Below are 12,068 nucleotides of genomic sequence, written 5' to 3' on the forward strand. Positions count from 1 at the left end.
GGGAGAAAACCAAGAAACAAACACAGGGAAGGCCAAACGGGGAAAATAACCCCCAACAAAACCCCAAACCACAACACAAAGCTAACTATAAAGTGGCAAGCGCCCTCTGTGCTGGGGGTGTTGATCAATATCAGGAAGAACGCTTCGTCTCAAAACTGTCAACAGCGTTTTGTGTGCTTCTGAACTTGCGAGTTCATTCTTCCAGGTACAGCCAGCATGTACGGTCTCCCCAAGAACATAAGTCCGTTCTTTACTTATTTGGTATTGAGAAACGCCCCATGTCTCTGCCCTAGTTCAATTTTGCTCACCTACGCAAACTCCATACCAGTATTTAAAAGTAACTTCATAGCAAAAGTTGTCTCAGGACATTTTACACATAGTGAAGGTCTAGACCACACTCTGTAATTGACAAAAAACAAACAATTCCCAAAAGAGCATGCATTTGGTTCAACAGATGTAAGTAAAAATGTATTTTTAAGCAGAAACTGTTGTGGTTTGGGGTTGACCGGGTTTATTTTTCCTGTCTTGCTCCTTGTGTTTGTTTCTAGGTCTTTTCCCCAGTAAGTGTCTGTTGTCTTGCTTCCTGTTTTATGTTGATATTCTCTGTTACAGTTTCCTGTCCTGTCTCGTCTTGCCAAGCTTTACTTTTCCCTGTCTGATTGTCCTGCCCCGCCCTAATGGGATTCACCTGATGTCTCACCTGTTCCCCATTACCTCGTTACCTCATGTATTTAACCCCAGAATATATCTGGCTCATGATGGGCAGTCATCTGACATGACCAGTTGGGGAAAAAAGAGAGACAGAAAGTGACACCGAAATACAACTCATAATAATACAGGCAGTGGGTGCAATGCCTCTCCGGGAACCATCACCTTATCGTGGTGGAGAGGTTTGTGTGTCCCTGTGAACCTGAGGGCTGTGTTGTCTGGAACTTTGTGCTCCTGGTAGGTTCTCCCATGGCAAAGAGGTCTCAGGGGAGGGGCCAGACAAAGAATGGTTCAAAAACTCTAATGGAAGATCAAGGAAGGGATAGAGGGATCCTGCCCGGTGGAAGCCCTGGGCCCCCGTCTGGAGCCAGGCTCAGACAGTGGGCTCGTGAGCGAGCGCCTGGTGGCCGGGTTTGCCACGGAGCCCGGTCGGGCACAGCCCGAAGTAGCAACGTGGCACTTCTCCCTCCAGCCCATGGGCCCACCACCTGTGGGAGGATCCAAAGGGGTCCGGTGCGCTGTCATATGGGTGGCAGCAAAGGTGAGGGGCTTCGACAGACCAGACACGGGCGGCAGAGGCTGGCTCTGGGGACGTGGAATGTCACCTCTCTGTGAGGGAAGGAGCCGGAACTTGTGCGGGAGGTGGAGCGCTACCAGTTAGATCTGGTGGGGCTTACCTCTACGCACAGTCTCGGTTCTAGAACCGTACTCCTGGATAGGGGTTGGACTCTGTCCTACTCCGGAGTTGCCCATGGTGTGAGGCGCCGGGCGGGGCTGGGGTAACTCACAAGCCCCAGGGGTCCCTGACAAAGTTACCACAGACCCAACTCTTCTCAGCCGTTGCTGATATGTATGCTACTGTCTCTTCATGTGGCTCATTTTGTTTGGCACATTGTCTGGGTCAGTTCTTATATCATAAGAAGTTAATAAAACGTGTAATCAAGCGATGACTGATTAACATTAATGTTAATGCTAAATGCCCTAATACATGTTGATAATACAACAATGCAAAGGCTCTTTGGATTTTGCACATATCATGTAAGACTTGATTTCTCCATTTTTTTTGCACAAAAATCTCTAGAAAGTGCTATTTAATGGTTGAGTTTTCAAAAGAAATTCCTGGGGGAGCATACCCCCAGACCCCCTAGCGAGAGCCCCTCATCCCCCCCCCACACATAAAAAATCCCAATTTAAACCCTGAAGGATAATGATGCTGAAAGAACCAAAGAAATTGCTATGTGCGCGGCAAAATATGTGTTGGCCCCCCTAAATCTCACTCCAAGGTTTTTGGTAAAGTTGGCAGCTCTGTTTATGATGGCTGCATTCCACTTAGGAGATGCCCTGGTTTTGTGCATGCTGATCACTGAAATAGCTAACTCGGAAACTAAATAGAATTGAGACACCGTTAAGGTTATCACTTTCAAAAAAAAAAAAAATACTTACGGCCAGCTGGACCCCGACCATGACACCCCCCTCTGCAAATGAGTTCAGAGCCGATATGTTTTAATAGTTCATCCCAGAAAAATGAAAATTAATCATACATAAACCTTCCTCCATTCATGTTACACAGGCGCGCCATTACTGTGCCATCAATGCCACAGTGCCAGTACTGCAGCGGTACTATGGAGGTGAGGACACCCGCCCTGACTTTACGCTGGGCAGAGAGGCCATGCAGCAGGTGATGGTGGCCCTGAGGACGGACAGGCAGCACGGATGGGGGCCAACCCTGGAGACACTTGTGTTCCTGTTCTGGCCGGCAACTGGTTCAGCCTACACAGTTGTCTCCAGGGTCATCAGCATGCCTCTATCCACTGTGCACCGAGTGGTTCACAGGATGGTGGATGAGGTGGTGGCTGTACTGCCCCAGTTTGTTAACTTTCCCTGCACACAGGAGGAGCTCTAGGTGGTTGGGGATGGCTTTGCTCGCCTGGCTCATCACCATGCATTTAGCAAGGTAGCAGGGGCAATAGATGGCTGCCACATAAAGATAAAAAAGATATACAAAAAGGTGCCCCTGCTACCTTGCATTTAGCAAGGTAGCAGGGGCAATAGATGGCTGCCAAAAAAGATCAGTCCAGGCAGCCCTGATGGTCACGACTATAACAACAGGAAACTCTTTCCCTCCGTTGTGCTTCAGGCAGTCTGTGACCATCAAGGTCGCTTTATGGAAATCTTTGTGGGTTACCCAGGAAGTGTGCATGATGCACGCATCCTGAAGAACAGCCCCATCTACACTAGGGGGACTTACCCTCCACCTGGGTATTTTCTCCTAGCTGATGGTGGCTACCCATGTCTACAGGAACCCCTGGCCCTTATCGCGCCATATAAGAGGCCAGTGAAAGGCATGGCAGAGCAATGGTTTAATTATTATCATTGTAGAGGTCGCACAATCATTGAGCATGCCTTTGGAATACTGAAAACCCTACTTCAGGCGCATCTTTTTAGAAGCACTTGAAGTACATCCACAGTTTGTCCCTAAGGTAATAAATCATTGTTCTCATTCTATAGTGAATTTCTTAATCAAATCTAAATATAGTACTCAAAACAGGTAATGCTTAAAATTTTACCGAGGAGGAAGGAGCACTACCTTGTGCACAGGTGGTAACAGCATGTGTTGTATTACACAACATTTCTGTTGGTGTAGGGGATGAGCTGGAAGAGGCTGGAAGAGGCTGTGGAGGCGGAAAACCAGCCACCTGTGGAGCGGGATGGTGGGGAGAGCCGGAGTGGGGCAGCCTGGCGGGCCTTGCTCACAGACGAGGTGTCAGCGTTGCAAGAGGCACCTCTTGACTATGACTACTTTACCCAGATGAATAAGTGTTGCAGATGACCTGCTGAGGGTCAACCTAAACTGACTTAACCTAAACTTTCTTCTTCTGTCTGCAGTCTTGAAGCAACAGCAATTGATGGGCGCTTCTTATTGTGTGTATTTGTGTGTATATGCCTCCCTCTGGTATTTTGTATCCTCCTTGAGGACCTTTAGGAAAGGGTCCTCTCTCTCCTCTCTCCTCTCCTCTGTGCCCTGCTCTGTCTTTGCTTCTCTCTCTCCTCCTCCTCCTCCTCCTCCTCCTCCTTGTTCCCTTCCTCTACCTCTTGTGCAGTACTTGGGCCTTGTTTGTCATCTTGGATCGAAGCAATAAGGCAGGGGGGCGAGACAGCTGCAGACTGCCCTAATGCCTTGTCCATGAGGGCAAACCAGGGCCAAGTTGCTGCAGTTTCCTTGCCGTCATCTGTCCCCTGACCAGTGGCAGGACCCTTGCATTCCTAAACAATGAAGATCAAAAAAGTTGTGATGACTTACTGTTACTACTGCGGTGTTTTGTACAGTATACTACCGTGAGTCAAGTTTACATCCAAGGCTTACTTAACAAATCACAAGTTACATTAACCTGTGCTTAAACAATTATGGCCATACATTAATACCCTAAAGTACAATATCTATGTGATTGGGGGGGGGGAGAATAAAAAGATTACACAGCTGTTCCTTCTTAGCATTAAACAGTACATTCACTTCTCACTGATATCCATTCACCGCGGTGTCTCTCCCCACGGTGAACATACTTTGGTTTTCCATCCGAAGGCATGTAAACGCCTCAGTTTGTTCCTTAGTCCCTTTTAAAAATGATTTTAAAAAAACACAAGCTATCAGTATAACGCTGTGGATTGTATAATGTTAACGTTACACAGTTTTTACTAATTATGCAGTTATTTTAAATATTTATGAATTAATGCCGGTGACGGCAACCAAGCTAAATTAACTGTTAACTAAATGACAGGTCCGGTTGAGTTAGCCTACCGTTAGCTCGTGAGGTAACTAGCATTATCACTGGTAATTTGTATTGGCATTTCAACATTAAACTTTACGTATCTGTATTACCGTTTAATATATGTACGGTAACGTTAAACACTAAACATAAGGATACTTACACTTGAAAGCATATTTCTCCGCCGCTCGGCGTTGGTCCGCCATTTATTTTTTCTTAAGGAGCCGGCATAGCCCCCGCGCATAGGATTGTTGGTGATTTGGGACCGCAGAGGATACACATGTGCATCCAAAGTAAAACAATTAGAAACACTGGTAAAATATGTAGCCTAAAGATTTGCATAAGCTTCACAGAAATATTTATTAATAATAATGCACTCACCCATTTTGTGATGTCTGCTTTCATCCCAGGCCAGTGATACCGTTGCAAGTTGGCGTGCTTGGTTTGGTCTTCTCCACATTGATCCGTGATGGCACTGGCATGAAACTCAACAAATATGTTGTTGGCTTCCTGTGGAGTTAGAACCACTTTTGTCAGGTGATGCCTTTGTTTATCCTGTGTTCTATGGTACTGGTAACATAACTCCCCGTCTAAAGGGATTACATTGAATATTTGTATAACGCAATTACAGAAAAGTTACAAAAGAGTGCTGTTTTCTGATTTGCCTTACTTACGAGTTGGTAACTCTCTGCCCTTCATTTTATCAAATACCGCTGTGATTTAGTGGCGTTACATGGGTACGTCTGTTTCTGTTTGAAATCCAGAATCTCTTTTAACTAGCCGAGCGTCCATGCTTAGGCTACTACGAACCTTTTTCACTGCAGAAGTTTTATCTTAACTTAACCTTAACAATGGGGCAGTTCCATCAAGAGTCCCAGTAAGTTATTACAGTGAGTCTGCATGCACAACACCAAGCCTCTCCAAACTGTAATGCAGCCATCGTTAAGGTGATCAATTTCAGCTTTCCTCTTCCTACTATGACCTGTCAGCATGTCTGTTGTGAAAAAGGTCTATTGTTTACTAGGATATCAGCATCAGTCATTATCCTTCTCATTGTGTAGTTGCTCTCTTGACAGACTGTTAAATGGACTGATTGATGACTACCAACTAAACATAATTTAGGCTACACACCGTTATTGTGGACGTTATATGGCCTACATTTAAAATGTGTAGATAGAGAAATCACAACTGATATGTCTGGAATTGTTTCTAAGATGTGCCGTAGGCAGGCTACACTATTACAATAGACGTGATTACATAATGCCTACATTGTTTCAGATCAACCCAAAAACAGAATGTTACTTTGAGGTTAGTAATCACTGTGAGGCGAATAATGCATATGTAAAGGTTGCGTAGACCCATAACACAGAGATACAAAAGACCCGCAACAGGCATAAAGTTCATGTAGTTTAATGTCCTTAAGAAGTATTTCCAACACAGTAGAAGCCAGGTGGCAGTGCGACGTGGGGATGGAATGTATCTCAGAGGGAAACAGATGAATCTGTACAGAGAGTAGAAGTTAGTACTGTAATCCACAGAAAACAGACAAGAATGCAAACACTGGAACTAGGCGCCAAGTTACCACAAGAGTGTATGTGACGATCTGCCGCTAAAGAGGTGGTCAGCCCGGATTTACGTATTGCAGTGGCATGATGAGTAGATGGAAAACAGCTGAGTGGATGACGGAATGGAGAAGGATGTGTTATGGTTTGAGGTGGACCCCCAGCCGCCGGTTTCCGCCGACGAGTTGGACCCCCAGCCGCCGGCTTCCGGCGACAAAGCGGCCCCCCAGCCGCCGGCTCCCGCCAACAGGGTGGCCCCCGTCCACGCCTGTCCAGTCTAAGTCTACGTCCAAACCGGCCCGGCCCTTCCTCAAGCTTCCTAGTGCGCCCCCTTGTGGGCTTCTCCGTGCTCTTTGGGTCTCTGTCCCAGTGGTTGTTCCTGTGCCTGCGTGTGTCCCCGTGGTTGTTTCAGTCCCTGTGATTGTCTCTGTCCCAGTCTTTGTCCCCATCCCAGTCACTGTCTCTGTCCCGGTCACCGTCCTGTCCCTGTCTTCCTCCCTGTCCCTGCGTGTGTCCCATCCGAATTCGTCTCCAAGCCCAGCCCATTGGTAGTCACGTTGTCCACGTCCGTCCCATGGGAAGTGCGCCCCCCCCGGGGGCTTCTTCGTGTTCCTCGTGCTCCTAGTGCGCCCCCCCCGTGGGCTTCTCCGTGTTCCTCGTGCTCTAAGTGCGCCTCTCCGTGGGCTTCTCCGTTCCCTCCGTGCGCCCCCCCGTGGGCTTTCTCGCGTCCTTAGTGCGCACTCTACTGGGCCTTTCCGCGTGCCCCTTTGTGGGCGTCGTTGTGCGCCCTCTCCTGGGCACTCTCGTACATCCTCTTGCTCAGCCTGATTCCCTTCCCTTTGTCCTTCTTCGGTCCCTGTGTTTGTTAGTCACCCATATTCTCTGTTTCTCTGTATCTCTCTCCCCTTCTCTGTTTTGTTTGTGTATGTCTCTCTTCCGTCCCCTGTGTCAATGTCTCCCTCGTTTTGTCTCTTAGTCCTGTCCCTCTCTTTGGTCTAGTAATCTCTCATTCTGTCCCCTGTCTGGTTGTTTTGTCTCTTTGCATGTTTTCCTGCCGCTTTGTCTCTGCCCCTCCATGTGTCTGTCTGTCCACCTCTCAGTGTTCCTCTTACTTGCTCTGTGTCGCTTTGTCTCCTCGTTTGTCCCCCTCTGTCTCGTTCGATCCCTGTGTCTGCCGGTGTTGCCCGCCTTGGGTCTGTCTGTCCCTCTCTGTCCCTGCCCCTAGCCTTTTCTCTGCTCTCTGTCCCTCGCCTGTCTTGGTCTTTTCCTGTCCTGGTATCTGAGTCTTCTTGCCTCCCTCTCCGTTCACCCGGTCTCTCTGTATGTTAATCTCGCTCCGTCCTTCTCGTTTCCTCTTTTCTGATTGTTTGTGGGGGTGACTCTCCCTATTCCTCTCTTGTCTTCATCCTCGCCCCTTCCCGATTACTCGTCTCAATTTCCCTGTCTCTATTGCTTTCTGTATCTGTCAGTCTTGCTCTCTGTACTGTATCTGTCGGTCTTGCTCTCTGTACTGTATCTGTCTGTCTTGCTCTCTGTGCTTCTCCCTCTTTCGTTGTGGCTCTGTGTCTCACTGTCTTTCTGGTTGTATCAGTCTCTCCCATGTCTCTCTTTGTCCCTGTGTCGGTCTAGTTCACTCTGTCTCTGAGTCTTGCTGTCTCTTCCTCCTTCTATGTCTGTCTGTCTTGCTATCTGCGTCTCTGTCCCTTTCTCTCCCTCTGTTTGTTTGTGTGTCTCACTCTCTTTCCGTGTGTCTCTGTCTTCTACTCTCTGTGTCTCTTTCTCTGTCTGTGGCTCTGTCTCTCGCTCTGTATCTCTCTCTCTGTACCTACCCCTAGTTCCTTCTCGGCTCCCTTTCTCTGTCCCTCTCCTCTAATCCCTCGCTGTTTTTTGTCCTCGCCCTGTCTCCATTGCTCGGTCTCTGTTGCTCCCTGTTTCTGTCTGTCTGTCTTCTCTGTGTAACTCTCCCCCTGTTTGTTGTCTCTGTCTGTTTCTCTCTCTCTCTTTCTGTTGGTTGTCTCTCTGTTTCTCCCTCGGTTTTGCTCTCCGTCCTGGTGTCTTTTCCCCTCTGTCTTTTTCATTCCCGGTGTCCGTCTGTCTGTCTGTCTGTCTTGTCCTCGGTGTCTCTCTCATTCGGTTTGCTGTCTGTCTCTCTCTGTCGTTCTCTCTCCTTCTATGTGGGTCTCTGTGGTTCCACCGCTCTGTCTCTTTCTCCTCCTCTGTCTGTCTTGTTCTCTGTGTCTTTCTCTGTGTCCCGCTCGCTCTCTCCCTGCGTCGCTGCCCTTTGTCTCCCCTCGGTTTTCTCTCCTCTGGTCCCTCGCTCACGACTGGTCTCCAGCCCTTGTTCTGGATTTCCTTGTGCCCGCCATTAGTGGCTGTGTCTGGTCTTCTGTCCCATCCTTTCTCCCCTCCTGCGTCCTCTAGTCTCCGTCTTGTCCCTCCTTCGCCCTCTCCTTCATCTCATTTCCCCATCTCCTCTTCCTTGGTCTCCTCCTTCGGGTCGCTCCCTCCTCCTCAGTCCCTCTCTCACTCCCTCCTCCTCAGTCCCTCTCTTGCTCCTTCCTCCTCTGTCCCTCTCTCACTCCCTCCTCCTCAGTCCCTCTCTCGCTCCCTCCTCCTCTGTCCCTCTCTCGCTCCCTCGTCAGTTCCCTGCTCGGGCTTCTTTGTCCATGCTCCCCTGTGTCCTTGTCCCCAGTGCTCCTGGTTTGCTCCTGTCCCCGGTATCATTCTGTCCCCTGGCTTCCCCGTCCCTCGCCCCCTCTTTCCCAGTCTTTTGGGGTTTTGTTGGGGTTTTGACATCTGGTATCTGTTTTTGGGTTGGTTTCTGTGATGGTTTGGGGGTTTTTTGGGGTTGTTTTTCCCTTCTAGCCTCCTTGTATGTGTTCTTGGTTTTCTCTGTGGTCCTGTGTCCCTGTCTTGTTCCCCTGTGTCTGTTTGTCCTACTTTATTTTGGTAGTCAGCTTCCTGTCTTGTTGTGTCTTGTCTTGTCTAGCTTCACTTTGTTTGTCTGATTGCCCAGCCCTGCCCTAATGTGATTCACCCGATGTCTCACCTGTTACCTCCTGTATTTAACCCCAGTGTTTCCTTTGCCTCTTGTTGGATAATTCCAGTCGTGCGTCCTGTCAGCCTGTCTGTCGCCCAGTATAGTTTACCAGCTTTGTCATCCTGTGAGTTGCAAGTTTGCTGATGTTCTGCCTGTTCCGTGTCTTTGTGCTCTGTATCCCCAGCATTTTCCCTGTGACCTGTGTTTCCCTGGATGCCCGTTTTTGCCCTTGGACATTTTGTATGGTTTCCAGCCTTGGTGCTCCGGCTTTTTGTTTTTCCCCGACTCCCCGTTTGCCTGTTGTGTTTTGGACTAAACTCGCAATAAACTCGTCATACTGTTTATTTGCTGCTCTGCATTTGGGCCCTTCTTCCACATCACACAACAGGATGCCCATGCCTTTGGATCCCTCGGAACGCCCTTACAGACAAGACAGACAAGACAAACACAGAGGAATGGGAAAACACAAAACAAGTTGGGGGAATGCATCAGACCACAACAGCATATAGATCAACGTTCTTCTTCGGCTTTCCTGCAATTGTTATTAATGCGTATTTGGAAGTGGCTTGTAATGTTTAAGGCTATGAATGTGATGCTTCTCATGTTGTATTATGCTGGTTTTATATTTTGTCCACAAGGAAAACACTTGGTTAAACCCAGAGTGAAAGTCTTATCACAAAGATGAATAAGCTCATTTAAGAATATCAATAGCTACTTTGCTGCGTGGTAGTTTGATTTCAGAACAACTTCACATCAGTTTGAATGGAATGATTTGATGAAAGACTTATTAAAATGCTTGGTTAATTTCGGAGACAAACTCAAGAAGGTTTTAAAACTGAAGGCTATTACAAGCCTTTGTTGTGTTGCTCGGTTGCTGAAGTAGTTGATAAATACGTAACTGGAAGCAACATTAAGTAGTGATATGATAGATCACTGCGTAGAGCTTTGGGCTTTGGTGGGAACTGTTATTTTTGCCACAAGATTGCAGCCAGCTCGACTTGGTTTTAGAGCTTATTTTTTTGTAGGTGGCTGTGATGTGATGCCTACTTAGACAAACATTTTAGCTCCAGTAGATTCTGGGAAACAATTTGAAATTCGCCAGGAATATGTTTGTGATTGTGTGACGAATCTGGTGACAGAGGCAGACCACAACGGCAGATGTTAGGTAAACACAATATACGGAAACCTTCTTCTTTCGTCATATCTATCTATGATGGTAACCAGTTGGTATAACAACGGTATCGGTTAGCCACAAAGATGACGGCAAGATTCAAGTGAGTTTGCTGATCTATGCAATGGGCAGTGAAGCTGAAAAGATGTTCAGTTAATTCAAGTTTGAAGAGGAAGGCAAAAGGAAGGACTTTGAGGTGGTCATAAAAAAAGTTGGACGACTACTTTATTCCACAACCCAATGTCATACATACATATATGTTTCTACCAACGGAGCCAGCAAACCGGGGAAACGGCGGAGATGTACATTGGGACATTATATAAACTAGCAGAGCACTGTCAATTTAGGACAACGAGGGATGAAAGTATATATATATATATATATATATATATATATATATATATATATATATATATATATATGTGTGTTGTCATTTCACCTGCAATGACAATTTCAGACCCCTCCATGATTTCTAAGTGGGAGAACTTTCAAAATTAGCAGGGTGTTCAAGTACTTATGTTCCTCACTGTATGCCTGCAAAAAGATAACAGACATTACATTGAGCTATCCAGGCTCCTTTTGTGGACCACATGTCTACTCTAATTGTTTGATTTACACTGTCATCTTTTTTTAGCTGCCTTTCATACAGCAGATGATTTTTGGATACTTTTAATTACATGTGGGCTAGACCGTGATGGAAACCACATGGCGGAGGACGAGCCATTGTTTTGCGTCACCATAAGCATATTTTTACAAATGTTATGTGGGGGTATAGCTCAGTGGTAGAGCATTTGACTGCAGGTCAAGTGGTCTCCAGTTCAAATCGGGGTGCCCCCTAGAATGATGTGTGCAGTCTGTCATCTCTATGATAGTTGTTGACGTTGATTCCCACCTTACAGCATTGATCTCTTATTGAATTGCATGGGTGAGCCAAACTTGAGGAGGACGGAAACATGGGTAATGTTTGTTCAACAATCTAAAGATATAACTTCTCTGTTTGGTGTTGCATTGAGGAAACCATTAATCCTGACCAAATCTCCAACACCATTTGCAGAAATGTAGCACAAAACTTGCAAAGAACTTCCACCATTATTTCCTATTGGCTGCAGACACTCATAATTGTAGCGCTCTCCAGCCCTTTGGTGAAGAAAGCTTCTGCTACAACCAAATATTTCATGAGTCATCAGTCCAGAGCACCTGCTGCCATGTTTCTCCAAGTTCCTGTGTTTTTGTGAATAGTTGAGTCGCTTGGCCTTGTTTCCCTATCAGAGGTCTGACTTTTTGGCTGTAACTCTTCCATGACTACTGGACGGTAGATTGGTGTACCTGGGTCTTACTGGTTTCTGCCAGTTCTGAACTGAAGTCACTGCTGGACATCTTTAGATTTCAAAGGGGAAATAAACTTGATGTGTTTTTCATCTGCTGCGCTTCCTTGTTAAACCACTGCATCTATGATTCTTAACGTTGCCAGACTTTTTGCAAGTGTGCCTCTAAGAATTGATGCTGGTTTAAAATCAGAGGTTAGTAACACCAACAACAATATACAAGTGCATGAACAAGAATGAATTACAAATGATTACAACAATACAGTACCAACGCAATAATGAATAGGTACAACATGAACACATAACTTAAGAAATTTCTGCTCGTTTTCAGTTTAAAGTAGATCAGCCGCTGTGTCTTCCTGTGTGATACAAGGTGGTATATGCAAAGCACGTAGCGATGTATTATAGAGCGTTCATATTAATATATATATATATATATATATATACACTCACCGGCCACTTTATTAGGTACCCCATGCTAGTAACGGGTTGGACCCC

General features: G+C 46.6%; 1 long non-coding RNA gene and 1 other non-coding gene across 2 annotated transcripts in view; one reads left to right on the plus strand and one right to left on the minus strand.

Moving 5' to 3' along the window:
• Nucleotides 1-3,764: 3,764 nt before the first annotated feature.
• The window catches only part of LOC117942717, a 15,429-nt gene continuing 7,125 nt past the window's right edge, over nucleotides 3,765-12,068 (minus strand). The window contains exons 2-3 of the long non-coding RNA XR_004656203.1: nucleotides 7,546-7,550; nucleotides 3,765-4,004 (exon numbers count right to left, since the gene is read on the minus strand). This is a non-coding gene — a long non-coding RNA (uncharacterized LOC117942717). The remainder of the gene's footprint in view (nucleotides 4,005-7,545; nucleotides 7,551-12,068) is intronic.
• Nucleotides 11,011-11,082, plus strand: trnac-gca. The gene has a single exon. It is a non-coding gene; the product is annotated as a tRNA-Cys (tRNA).

This window comes from Etheostoma cragini, chromosome 4 (genome assembly GCF_013103735.1).
Source record: "Etheostoma cragini isolate CJK2018 chromosome 4, CSU_Ecrag_1.0, whole genome shotgun sequence".
NCBI classification, from domain to species: Eukaryota; Metazoa; Chordata; class Actinopteri; order Perciformes; family Percidae; genus Etheostoma; species Etheostoma cragini.